The 14038-nt window shown below is 39.3% G+C and overlaps 1 protein-coding gene and 1 long non-coding RNA gene across 6 annotated transcripts in view; both read left to right on the top strand.

Moving 5' to 3' along the window:
* Positions 1–14038, top strand: part of GABRB1 (gamma-aminobutyric acid type A receptor subunit beta1) — a 126667-nt gene that overhangs the window by 15147 nt on the left and 97482 nt on the right. The gene's annotated exons all lie outside the window — the stretch shown is intronic.
* On the top strand, positions 7309–11973 carry LOC134158037 (uncharacterized). The gene is made up of 2 exons (XR_009962567.1): positions 7309–7653; positions 9707–11973. It is a non-coding gene; the product is annotated as an uncharacterized LOC134158037 (long non-coding RNA).

Here is a 14038-nt window from a genome sequence, read left to right as displayed (position 1 = left end):
GGAAGAAGTGATAGAGACTGGCACAAATTCTTTGTCTCACGTATTTACCAAGGCAGTTAAAATGAACAGAAATTCCATTCTGTGGAAAAAATTTCTGTGGAAGATAATTTCCTTTTAATTTAGGTATTTGTGGAAGAGTTTTAGTGCACCATAACAACCTGTAGCCTTCATGCAAAGTGTGCAGCTTATCAAGTGGAAGAAGTCTTTCCTGACTGGCCATTCCCATTTCTGGAATGGACACCTACTTCACCGAGTTCTCTGTCAGTGCCATGCCCAATATGCTCTTTAAAAAAAAAATAAATAATTGTCCATAGCAACTCTGCATTGGAGTTTCAGCTCTTTTGGCCTCTTGGTTATGTTTTATGGTGGGAGCAACACTTTTAAAGTCAGTCATCCCTGCAGGGCACAAGAAGACCATACTGTGCTTTAGTTCCTGGGTAGATGAGCAGGTCAAGTACTTCAATCCCAAAACAATGGTGTTGATGTGCTGTAATGAAGGCTGAGTATGTTAGTGGCATATATCTTCAGATGCTCACCAGGGAGGTAATGCAGGTTGCTTAAGGTACCACAGAGGGAAGTTTCCCTCTATCCTCTGAATACTTTGGTTGAAGAATCCTACTCTCTCTATCCATTAATGCTATCATACATAGTCTATGCAGATATTTCCCCAAGATTAGGAAGACAGGCAGTATGAAGACCTTGATAAAGATTTTCTTTTTTTTTTTTAGTTCTTGATTTATAAGCTGTTACTCCTTAAATTCAAAACAAGAAGCACTTTTTCCCCCAGCAATCCTTAGCCTCTTGCTTCAAGCATTATCAGACCAGTTGCACAAAATAATTTAGAGACACCTAAAAATGTTATGGTGTGGTTTGGAGGGTAAAATTTCTCCTCTCTTGGACATGCCTTTGCCGTAAAGACCCGTCAAAGGCAAAAGAAAGTAATATGGCTGGTGTGTGCCAACTAGAAATTTCCATGCACCTGGCAGTAATTCCCTGGCAGTAATTACCCTGGATAACTGGGTAAACTGGTGTTATAGCTGTATAAAAATATTGCATGAGTAACAAGACCTAAGCAAGGACAAGATATTTAGATCCACTGCAAAAACTGCTGCCTTTGTTAAGATTACAGTGTAGAAATTAGCATGAAATGAGAGAAGTTACCTTACCTAGTTCATCCACTTGAGTGAGGAGAATCCTACCCTGTAGTGTGTATTTTCTATGCTTACGTCAGACTAGTCTGAAAGACTCCAGGAACAAAAATCAGATCATTTCTGAGCAGTCCTTCCGTATCTTGGTCAGGGCGTTGTACATTATTTCTCCTGTATTCACTTTATTACTTTACATTCCACTTCCCTTTCACATAAAGAGAAGTTATTTTGTGTCTTTTTGTTTTGCATCTCAGTCCTTTTTTTTCCTCCAGGTTTCCTCTCATATAAAACCCTTAAACTCAAATAAGCCTTGTCAGGGGGGTCACTTATGGAAACACTGGTACATCCCATCAATAACTGAGCTTTGTATTACTTCCAGGATACTTGACACCTTGCAAAGTTATGCCGTAAATAGCTGTTGAACAACAGTTAAGGGAAGAACAGTAAATGATTTATATTAAATTCCTCTGTGAAAGAGCTAGGAGTAAACAGCTTCAAGATGCTTTATCACACAAGATGCTTTGTTAGCATAAATTATTTCTAATCAAGTTCTTACATACTCCACCTGAAGCAAGTTTTCAACCAGTCATTGAGATAAGGCTTAAGATACAAGGCTTTGACCACTCAGCCTGGGCATTATTACAGACCTGAAACAAACTCCTGGAGAGGTGGTGTATTTCTCACAGTATAACTTCTAGTAGATAGGCAACTTCTGTATTGCTTTCCATATCAGTGCCACAAATGAATTTTCATGCAGGACTGAATGAAAATACGTTACAAGAAGGTGAGTAAATGCACATTTTCTAATGTTTTCAATCCAGCTCATTTTTTCAGGGTTGAATTTTCCATTGAATAAGCAGCAGTAGGCAATCACCAAATGATTTTTTTTTTCAGATTCAGAATCTTTTGACACATGAGATATGCATGATGGGGCAGCAAGCTGAGGGTTCACTGGGTGTCTGATTCATTATCATGGAGGTGAGCAAACCAACCACCCGCATGGCAGATGAGAAGGGAGACTTCTGGCAGACAGTAGGAAGATGCCCAGCTGGAATTTAGTTATGGACTTGCTGAAATGGTCCTGTGCTTTGGGAGTCACTTTGGATGGCATTCAGTTGTTTTTAGCTAGTTCCAAGGGGAAAATTATTATGTTTTAAAATGGCACTGGAAACAACAAAAGCAAATGATAAGTGAGTCTTTAGTCCAAACAGCAAGGCATAGCTTAGGCCCAGATCAAAACCAGTGCTTAAACTGAAAGAAAACAGTCTTCTCTCCAGCATATTTCTGAGTTTTCTGAGGGTGGCTGTTTCTCTAAAGTGGATTATAAGCATCTATCAAGAATATGTTTCTTACCTTATCAAGGGGTGATACAATATCTTGATAGCAGACATGGGCAATTAATTTCTCAGGCTTTTGTAGCTTTTATACATCCAGTCTTATTGACAGTTGCATTCAGAGTCAAATAATAAAAGCATATCAGAGGATCAGCAAAATGTATTTCAGAAATGATCAGTAGAAAGCGTATGTACATTTTTGTGGTGGTATTCTTTCTTTATTTCTTTCTGGTTTTACTTTATTTTTGTATGTATGTAACACTTGTATCTTAAGCCTTATCTCAGTGACTGGTTGAAAACTTGCCTCAGGTGGAGTAACATACCTAGAGCGGGCCAGAATGGAATACAGATAGTGACAGTGTATTGTATACAATCTATCATAGTAAAATCAAAGTTTAAAAAAATGAACTAGGTTTCTGAGCATACATACCTCTCAGAAGATGCAAAGCTAAAACCCAAATACAAAACAATGGCTTTTTCATCCATCTCTGTTAACAGATTAAATCTGTATTATGTGGACATCTGTAGGCACAATACAATCTAAAGAGGAATACAAAATGCAGGATCAACTTCTGTTAAAAAAATAATTCTAATTTAAGTTAGTTTTCTTTTCTCACTTCAAGTTGTTTTTACATCGTGAAATGTTTTACTGTCTAATGTTTAGCTGAATGGGAAAGGGTGGGCAAGAAAATTTCCATTTCAAAAGAGAAAACTCCACTGTCGCACAGCTCCCATCTCTTGCTGTATCAGCAAATGATAAAAAGCCAGAACTAGTGTTTCAAAAACTAATACTGAGGCATTCAGCTGAGGTAGCTTCATAGCCAGGAGGATTTTGGCAGAAGTATGGTGAGGAAAACACCATACCAAAAAATGATGCATATATTCATTTATTTGTTTAGTAGTGAGCAGCAGCGTAAAAGGTCAACAAAAGGCTTAAGTTACTCTGAGAACTGGGGAATGAAATGGGATAATCTAAAGCATCAGTTTATTCTCTATTACTAAATAGATATGGGAAAAGCAAAACTCACAAAAATTGTCTCAGAGATGAAAACCAATCCTGTAGTGCTCCGCCATGACTGTGAACAGATGTCAGCTTTGGAACTGAAACAAATTCACAACTCTAGAGCTTTCTTGCTCTAGAAAATGTTTTATAAACGGGCAGTTACAACTTCTTGTTTTGTAAACCAGAAGGACCAACAACTGAATATGATATTAAGCAGAGTGTTACAAGAACTACTCTTGGCTTTGCTACTATTTCTGCATACAGATACAAGATTCAAAAATAAATGTAAGAGCGACACTAATCAAAGTACTGTGATTCAGTTTCTATCTAATCAAAATACTGTGAACTCAGCTTTTGTCTCCTTTTGCAGTGTTCCATGGCAAAAAACAATGGGATTCCCACTGTGGACTAAATAGCAAATGATGAAGTAATGCAGTATGGAAATGCAAGTTTTGTCCTGCAGGTTTTATATACCACTCTTCCTGTACCTGTGGCAGCCATTGTTTCTTTAGCATAGTTTGAAATGGCTATTATTAGTTCTATCGTAGGATCCTCTGAAGCCTTCTTCACTTGGAATTTCCTGCTTACAAATTGTCAGTGTATGAAAATCTGCTGCAAAAAATACTCCAAAACCCGTGAATCTATCCCTTGCCTCCCACAATAGCTATTTGCAAATGTAAGAATACAACAGTTGACCAGCAGCAGGAGAAATGAGAGTGTATTGCACGAATTCCCCAAGCTACACAAACCAAGAACAAAAGGTCTTGAAAAAAAATCACTGCCAAAAGAGCTAAGAATGGCTGGCCACATTATTTAAACATTTGTTTAGACAGAATGATGGGTCAGGCAGAGAAATACTAGGTCAGATTAAGAAACTTCACAGGACAGCAATCAAGCTGAAACTTTAGATATTAGGAAAAAATTCTTCACTGTGAGGGTGGTGAGGCAGTGGCACAGGTTGCCCAAAGAAATTGTGGGTGCCCCACCCCTGGAAGTATTCAAGACCAGGCTGGATGGGGCTTGGAGCAACCTGGTCTAATGGAAGATGTCCCTGCCCATGGCAGAGGGGTTGAAACAAGATGATCTTTAACATCCCTTCCAATCGAACCATTCTAAGATTCTATTATATGTGAAGTTGTTAGGAATCTTAAATAAGTCAGTATTGTTCTTCCTTGAACCAGGATTAGAATGATTTATTTGCTGATTATTTTATGAAGGAAAAACGCCTAATAAAAGATGCATTTTTCCATACAAATTTTCTCCTGTCCAGTTGACTGTAAGCCTAAGAGAATTATGTTAACAGCATTTGCTGGACTTACACACATGAGCAAAAAAATTACTTGATTTTTATGGAGCCTTCCAAGTCTCTGAATGTTTTGTCTTTTCCCTAAAGTTTATGGAATCTGTAAACCAATTACAGAACAGTAAGAAAAAAGCAGGGTTTTTTGTTTTTACTGAGTCTGGCAGATTTGTCAAACCAGTGATACCATTTGCTTCTATGGTAGGCTGCAGAGACAACTGTTTTTTATTTTCTTTTCCATTCACCATCCACTCTGGAATGAAATCAACTGGAAGCAATAGCAAAGTAAAAATGCCTCCTCAATTAGACCAAGGGAAGGCTGTCCAACGTAGGCAGAGAAGAGCAAGCATTTAGTTACACTGTTGTCTTGCATTTACTGTTCAGTAAGCCATTTCCTCTAGCAAGTTCTTCCTGTGTAGACTATTATTTGGTTGCTTCAGAATATTAGAAAGTACAGAATGATGAAAACCTGAAGGGAAGGGCATGAAGGATCCAGAATTGCTTATAATTAGTGTAATTTTGGTCATTTCAGAAACACAGGGCCTCCCTATCTCTACATCGGTGTATATCTATTTCTCCCCCCTCCGCTTTTTATGTTGTTCTTTGTCAAACAGTAGAGAAGGTTTTATCCACTATTTTTGCTCACCTTACAAAAAGCTCTGCCTCTCTGTTACAGTGGTATTGGAAGGTTAGTTGTAAAGAAGAAACACAAGGAATGTTTTTAGCTCTTCAATAGTCCGCTAAATGCATAAATATTGCTCTAACTTCAGTTTCTCAGGGACATCAAGGTGATGTATTTGACAGACAAACATACATAGCTCACCAAGAAAATAAATGGTGGCAATCTTACGGGGTTCATGTTTTTAAGATTATATAGAGAGATTAAACTTTCCATAAAAAAAGAAGCCTGATTTTCACCACTGTGTTGAAGGAGCCATGTATCAGGTTCTCCAGACACATCATGGTCTCGGGGATGTTCACCTGTGACTGGTGGTTCTTTGCCATGCAGGATGTAGTCTGTCAGTAATCATTCCAGAGTGCAGTCGTTAGGTTCAACATTTGGTTTTGTGTTCATATCTGAGGAAATAGGTTATTAGGTTATTGTCCATAAATTTGCCACTGGGGAAAGAGCACAGAATATATTTTTCAGTATCTGTACAGATCTTCTGAAAACATGTAATCCACCTGCATCAATTCTTCTGGCAAGCAACACACAAGTGCTGTTCTACATTAAAGCCATCATCATCTTTTAGTACCTTTGATAATCAAAGATGGGATTACTAAAAGGTGGCAGTGATCCTTTTCAGTAACTAAACTCGTATGTTAAAAGGTGACAAGGAGCGTTTGCTCATGTCTTACCAGCACTGCTTTGGGGGCATGTAGAAGGAACCGCTCTCTTCTCTGTTCAGTGTGCTATTTAAAAATAACTAAAAATTTCACACAAATAGGTGAGAAATGGAAGGACACTGTTTTCTCAACCAGTTCAGAGTCTCTGTCACTCACATAGTGTTTGGACTATAGCCCAGACAGAGGGTAGCAACAGCAAAGAATGGATCACAAACAGAAGAAACTGTAATCCCATTCCCAATCCCATTCCAGTGTTAGCAGCATCAGCAGGGCTTAATTCTTACACATAAATCAACAATAACTCCATTTATACCAGAGAGTTATACCAAAACCAGAGAAATTTGGATCAGTCTTAAACTCTGTAGTGATAGAATACTGGCTTCTGTAGCATTCTGAGGGTTTACATAGTGCTGATGCTATTGTGAGGATGCTGTTTTATCAATACAGCTATTAAATGCCAGGAAGAAATTAATAAACCACTTGATAAGCTTGGGACACAGCTTTTCTTTTACTGAAAAGACTTCTAAAGAAGCTATAGAACAGGATCGGTGCTTTAAAATTCATAGCCCAGTTACAATGGCATGACTTAAGGTATTAATCTATCTACCCCCCAAAACAGTGATTTCATGTATATTTCTTAAACCTCAAAAATGTCCTGTGTTAGAAGGACTTTTTTTAATTAATCACATTAACCATTCAACTGCATTTCTGAAAACCATTAGAGACTTTAAACAGAAATTTTATGACTGAATGAAAAATAATTTCATACTGCCTTGAATAAAGAGAAAGCAGGCAAAAAAAAAAAAAGGAAGTGATTAGAGGCTGAAATTTATATTTCAAGTTTTAGTTGGACGGTTGTATTGTAAACGCTTCAGATTCATTATGTTCACACCGCCAAGAATTACTCTAATGTAGTAGATTAGAATTGCTCTAATCTATTACTGTTGGCTGCCAGCAGTAATTCTATTAATTCAAAGAGCTAATGACATTTACTAGTATTGCCATGCTGTTTTATTGCATCTTTGAAAATAGATGGGAATACTCAGTGGTGTGTCATTCTAAACAGGCTAAATTTAGAGCCTTGTTCTGCACTCTTTCCAGTCTATTTTGTGAGACCAGTTTGAATAGCAGCTCTTTCAGTCTAATTTGCAGTGGTGCAGTTGAGTAGGTGAATGGCACCTGCACTCCTGAATTACATGCTTTACATCATACGTGGAGAATGTGAGATGTCCGAGATGATACTCCATCACAGGATGAGCCATAAACTAATCATCACGCTTCCAGGCTTGCCTTTTCATAACATAAGATACTGGTTTGAATCTAGAAGCAAGGAAGCTGGATCTTTCAGCGCTGTGCTGAAAATAATTAGTCCAGACCCAGTAGCGATGACTAATTTGGGCTTGGCATCTACAAATACAGCTGTACCATTTCTATTTCAGAACATCCATGGGTCAGAAGCAGTTTAAGTTGCCTGCACCAAGACCTGCAGCAAGACACACATGCACCAAGTTAAAGCACAAGGTTGGCTCACTTAGCAGAATCAGCCTAACCTAGTCACATCCTAACTCTGAATGCTCACAGTATCAGCATCCAAGGAAGATGTTTTTCACAGAAGAGAAAGGCACAGTACTGTTTGCCTTTCACTTGACTGCCTATGGGCTTGAGCAGTCGTGCAAAACAGTTTCCCTGTTCCAGAGTAACCAATTTCACACCTTCTTGAGGAGCAGTCTGAACAAGGCTGCCGTGGTGTGAGGCTAAGTTGCTTCTGTGGAAGCTGTTGCATGTTTTTGAGTAAGAAAACATGAGGGGAAACCTATCTGGGGTCCAGCCCTACCCTCGTAAATTCCTAATATTATATACACTATTTTCAGACAAAAGTATATGTGTGTGTAGCACTGGTGGGAATTCTCTTTCCTTAGGAGTTAGGCAGAAATCCAGGGAAGTTAGAAAACAGCAATGTATGAAAACTCAAAATTTAAAAGGTCTGTCTTTACCTCAGCAAGAAACAAGGACAGGACTGACGCTTCTTTCCCTATCTAGAAATCTTACATAGGTCTTTGCACATACCTTGTATTGCTAATTTTCAGTCAAAGCATTTACATGGCCACATTTTCAACAGAGGCAAGAATAACAGAGAAACTAAATAATAAATATTTCTTAAAAAAATATATATATAATAATATATTACTTGTCAGGAATCCATACAGTGAACTTTTAAACTTTTGCTAGAAAGAGAAAAGAAACCTGATTACATGATTGTTTGGGTAGCTGAAATCCCTCTGTACCAAATGTGCACAGGCAGGCTTTGTTTTTCAGACAACTAATCTCTTAATATGAAGTCCGTCCTCAAACAAAAGTGCTAAAATCTAACAGCAATACAGCAGTAGCCACCAGGAATGCAAACAGAAACGTGTCTGGCAGTAACAGACTTGTTACCTTTCTCCAGTCTTGTAGCAGATTCATCATTGAAATACACAGCATCTGTAATTCCAGCTGAAATACACACTCAGCAGCTCTGCATGAGCTGGCTGCACGGGGAATTACAGGCTGGAGCACCTGCAGCATCCTGCTCCTTTGTGACTGCATGTGCTAAAAAAAGTGGAAACGGGAAGTTAGTAACTTCTTCCAAGTCAGGATTCCTTAGAAAATGCAACAGGAAATGATTCCCAAGTGTTGGTGCTATGAATGGGAGAATAGCCGTTACTCCCTACTGGCTTGTAGTTCCAAGACAGTGCAGGTTAAAAGAGAGTTTTGAGGGCTACAGTCAGTGATGGTGAAGGCACAAGCAAAATAAGAGATTACCTAAAGTAAGTGAATGCTGGACACAGCCAATTTGTAGGGGTAAACACAGGAGGTAAATCCTGTTGGTCTCATGGCAGTGACCCCAGCTTAGGTTCAGGCTGTCTCTTTAGGGCAGCTCATTCAGGTGCCTTCCTCACACACCTCTGAATGCGAGCACCTATTGCAACACATCCCATTGCTCGTGTTGAAGGAAAAGGTTGCACATGTAAAGCTGCCTTGGTGGGCAGAATGGGGGGAGACAGAGGCAGCTGGCTACCTTCTGACTTTCCAACAGACAGCAGGACAAGGGCTAGCTACACGAGCTCAGTATTAGCAAGGGAAGCAGCAGATTTATATACACTGAATACACAGACACGGCATCAGGAAAGGGAGCTCCTTCAGCCTTTGCTCCTAGCCCACAATAGGTAGATGGTTCCTGACAGAGCCACGCTCTTGTGGCTGTGAAACTGAATTTTGTCAAAATGAGGAAATTATTTTATCTTTTCCTCAAGGCAGTAATATTTAATTGTGCTTGCACAGATACAAAACCTGCAGCCAACTCAGTATGTGGGCAGATGCAAAACAGCTCATGATGCATCTTCCATGTACTATTCACAGCAGAAGGCTAGAGATCTTGACACAGCAGGCATTGCCACAAGGAGAATCTGTTTGCTGTGTCAAACATTTCCTCCATAATTAACAACACGTGACTTCACGGTATTGAACGTGTAAGACCAAGGAGCAGTTATGTATCAAATATGCTTAAATATCCTATGCTTAAATTTCCCTACAGCCTACCCTGTAACTCCAGAGGTCTTCTCACACACTGTTTTTGGCTGGTATAAGGGTTAGCCCTGAAGGAACAAGAAGCCTGTACAAATACTCTCAGATTCATCTAGAATAACTTCAGTCTCCCAAAGAGAATGTTGCAAGACAATCAAGAGCATGAACTGATCTTGCTGTCTGCTATCCCAGGAAAGCAGCATCTCACTGCAGAGTTAGGTTTGGTTTCAAAAAGAGAATTTGCTGCAGCTATTGATGGTGTAAAACTAGCTTTATTTTTTAAATAAGCTCTTTTTCATTTTTCTGCTACCTGACAAAACCCTTTCAGATTATCAAAGGGAAATGATGAAGTCCAAAGATGTATAAGCAAAACTACTCACCTGTGAGTGTTGTTTGTGTTCTACCAAGGTGGAAATTTTCAGGCCAAAGCACAGCCCCCTAGTTGTTAAGAATCTGGTCCAAATCAGTAATCTAAGATGGCTTGTACTGTCATCAGAGGAAGACATGTCTGACCAGCAGGTTATCAGTCAATTCATCCCCATTCTAAAATGTGTAAGATGGCTGTAAAAGTTGTGATGAAAGGTTCTCCTACTGCAAGTGAAACGACAGCTCACATAAAATAAAAAGGGATTTAGTAAAGGGTGGGGGGAGGATTTACATGAGATAATGAGCAAGGGAAAGAAAATGAAATGGAGAATCTACAGCAAAATGTCTCAACAATCCAGGGTAATTCAGTCAGTCTCAAATGTTATGTGACATTTTTTCCCCACTCCCAACTTAAAGCCTACTTGGAGATCCACTCCAGTTCCGCACTTGTCACCTTGAAATGGCGTGACAGAAACACGCTGATGTGCATTTAAACATACACGCACATGCAGAGTGGTCCCACTTACGTAAGAGTGTAAAGCAGTTAAAGCTTCTTGCAAAGAAATAGTGTTATGGATTTCAGATAATTTCATGGCTCCTTGTGCACATCAATAAAGCATCACTAAAGCCATCTTTCTTGTGGAGTTTAAAAGATGTTCATATGAATGTAATTAAAATGGACAGCATGAGCTTTAGAACAGTTACCATAAGAACGTAGGTGATATAAAGAGGGTATAAAGATGAACAACCTTCAGAGGTTTTTCCTCATGTGTTAATGCTGACTCTATGAAATGCTTGAGCCATCCATATAAAAAACAGTGAGATAATTACTAGGTTTACTACAATGAGCACAGAAGAATTGTTACCAAGCAGATAATTTTCAATAGACATTAGTTCATTACAGCATCATGGAGCTTACTTCAGATTTCAGTGAACTGTGTTTTCTAAAAGAGATAGGGGAACAGGGGACAAAGCAATTCATAAACACTGCTCCCGATCTCCCCAGCCCTCATCCTGTTTTAAATGTTACCATTCATTATTAGCTTCTTTATAATCTCTCTTCTATTTATACTCATCCCTCACATCCCTCCTTACAGCCCCAGCCTCAGTGTGCCCAGCCAGACCCACCCTTGTGGTGGGAGGGGGCATTTCATCCCAGGGCCTCAAGTCCCTGTGACCACATCCCTGCAGCAAGGGGATGGACAGGAGCACAACGTGATTCCTTTCCACCCTTCATGCAGGGAGTGCTTTGCATGCACTTAACCTTTCAAGCATGAAAGGAGACTAAAAGGAAGATGGAACAAATCCCACTCATTTCAGGTGTTGTCATGCTGAATTTGTAGACTTTATTTGTGTAATTAAGTCATAGAAGCACTAGGTCTTAAGGGCATCTGGTGCTGTCAGACTTGCACTGCTGAGTAAAGAGAAACATAAATCCTGTGTGCATTTCAAATTAAAATTACTGTCAGCTGAAGAAAACTTTGTCACTCAAAGCTTATGGGGCAGAAATTTGAAGGAATGGTTGCAGTTAAGAGATCCATCATAGCATGGCTTACAAAAAAAAGCAGAAACAACTTTATGTAAAAAAATAAAATTGCTTATGTCACACAAAAAAAGGATTATATTAATGGCATTATATTTGATAGGTAAAAATGCGCCTTGGTGCTCTCTATACTTTCATAAATGTTAATGATGCAAGTGGTAGCACTTCATTTTTGTTGATAAGCTTCAAAACAAGGAGGTATGTCCATTTCTGCTTGAAAAAGTCTGATTCTCTGAGTCAAGTCTCTGGCTGGATTGAATAGACTGTGTGTGTATGTGTTGCCACAGGGGGTTTCTTTAAAATAGTTTCATCAATGAATGAAGCAGTTTCTAGAGAGAGAACAATAAAATTTCCATGTAAGAAACATACCATTTGCTCTGAGCTTGTTTTCTACCTAGGACTTCATCATGGATTTGACTAGAACTAATACTATTCCAAGAATCTTCTTTAGGTCCATCCCTCTGACAGGTCTCTCTCCTTTTTCTGTCCAGATCCTCTGGTTGCTCAGCGATTAGTGTTTCTAAGTCACTTTTTAAGGTTTTTGCTCTCTTTCAGTGTAGTTCACTGGGCCAAAAGAAGCATTTCTAACTAGTTTATCCCTCTCCTGTGAACAAGAGCAGCTTCCCCAAGATGATCATATGTTGTAACCCTCAGCTAGCACTGAGGTCACTGCCCAAACTGTTTTATCTTGGATCCAGCTTCTGTCCTCATGTGGAGCAACAACAGCTGATACGTGATGCACTAAAGAAAATCAGATGACAAACCAGGTGTATCCAACTCAAAACAAGTGGGTTCAACATTTAAAGACTTCAACTGATGACCAGTGGCTTCAGCCCCATGCCCAGCTTCTTAAATACTTCCTTTTTCTTCCACCATCGCTATGACCCCTCTACCTTCTTTTTCTACCATGCCCTCTTTTTTCCCTTTTTCCCCACTATGATGTCCCTTCACAGATAGCTTGGCATCTTGATTCATTTGCACACTGGCTGGCTGGCCAGTATGCTGAATAGCACAGTGTGTGTCTTAAGCAGCTGGCTGCTTTCATATGCCACATATTGTGCATAACATTGCATAAAAGATAAGATTTATTAAATGTTTAACTGGAAATCAGACAATCACTTAATCAAACTCTGCCATTCAGAGCCATTTCCAGAATGAGTGCTCTACTCACTTCTTGCCAAGTATTTGACCTGATTAATTGAATTGACTGACTAATTAAACTGATCCACTGCCTTAGGTACCCTGATCAAGTGAAGGGCAAGGGGGAAGGTACCCAAGAGAGACCACAGCCTTCTTTACACAGAGCAAAAAAGCACGTGCAAGACATAAATCAGACAGTAGGTGGAAGCTCTGACTCAAGGACTTTAGATCACAAGACTTAGTATTTGGATAAAGGAAAAAGTGAGCCAAAAGAAAAGTGTGTGGGAATCCAGCTTGTATGAAAGAGCAGGTTTTTTTCTGTCAAGTCCCCATCATGCTGGGTGCACGATTTAAAATGAGTGGTCTTGATGACAATTTACCACCTGGCATGGCCAGATTGAAAGACTATGTGTCATCATAAAGGGGTTGAAGAAATTGTCTGTAGGAAGTCTTCCATAGTTAGAAGAGGTAATAGAGAGAATAAAGGGGAAAGAAGGGGTGGGATGACCCCAAAACCAAGATATCAGCCAAGGATGGCCCTGCAGCTCTGGTAACAGAGGCTGATTTGAATTGTGGAGATCACTCCGTGTGTATTTAGGACACTTTCTTCATATGTTATTGTAAGCTTTTAATGCCGGGATGTTAGGAATTGGCATGGATAGATATTTGGTAATTTAAAATGAAAGTATCCAAAAAATATGTTAACTTTCTTCCTGCCTCTTATCAAGTACTATCTTAACAATAAGATAATGCTGCTATGCATATTGACACAATCGCAGAGGAGCCTAAGAAGGTCACATAATTAATTTCTTTGGATGCTCTAAGTCAGGGTTAGTGGTGCTAAAATGCCTGTACCACACATTCGCCTAGTATTCACCTTCACTTAAAAACTGCCAGTAACTGATTCCGTGTATCATCCTGAAGCAACGGATGCAAAACAAAAACAAACAAACAAAACAAAAATGTACCCTTAGTATTAGAAAACTTTTCCCCTTACTGAAATCTACCTCGCTGCAGTCTAAGTGCATCATGTCTTGACTTAGTCACTGAAGTCAGAAGCAGCCTTTCATATATTTGATTTGACTGATACCACACCCTACCTATGTCTTCTGTATACCATGTTAGATACAAGATGTTGCAGTTTCTCTTCCTCTTTACACATTCCCACTACACATAAGACCTTTTTTCCTTTCTGCAGCAGACTGACATTAGCCCCCATTCATTTTGTGAACCACACACCCTTTTGTTCAGAGCTGTTATCTATTCCTTGTCCCATATTTTCATGTTTAATAT

This window comes from Pezoporus occidentalis, unplaced genomic scaffold (genome assembly GCF_034315485.1).
Source record: "Pezoporus occidentalis ecotype Australia unplaced genomic scaffold, CSIRO_AGI_Poc_V1 ctg1, whole genome shotgun sequence".
Taxonomy (NCBI): Eukaryota; Metazoa; Chordata; class Aves; order Psittaciformes; family Psittacidae; genus Pezoporus; species Pezoporus occidentalis.
Note: the sequence above shows the minus strand (reverse complement) of the source record. Positions and strands in the feature narration are given on the sequence as shown.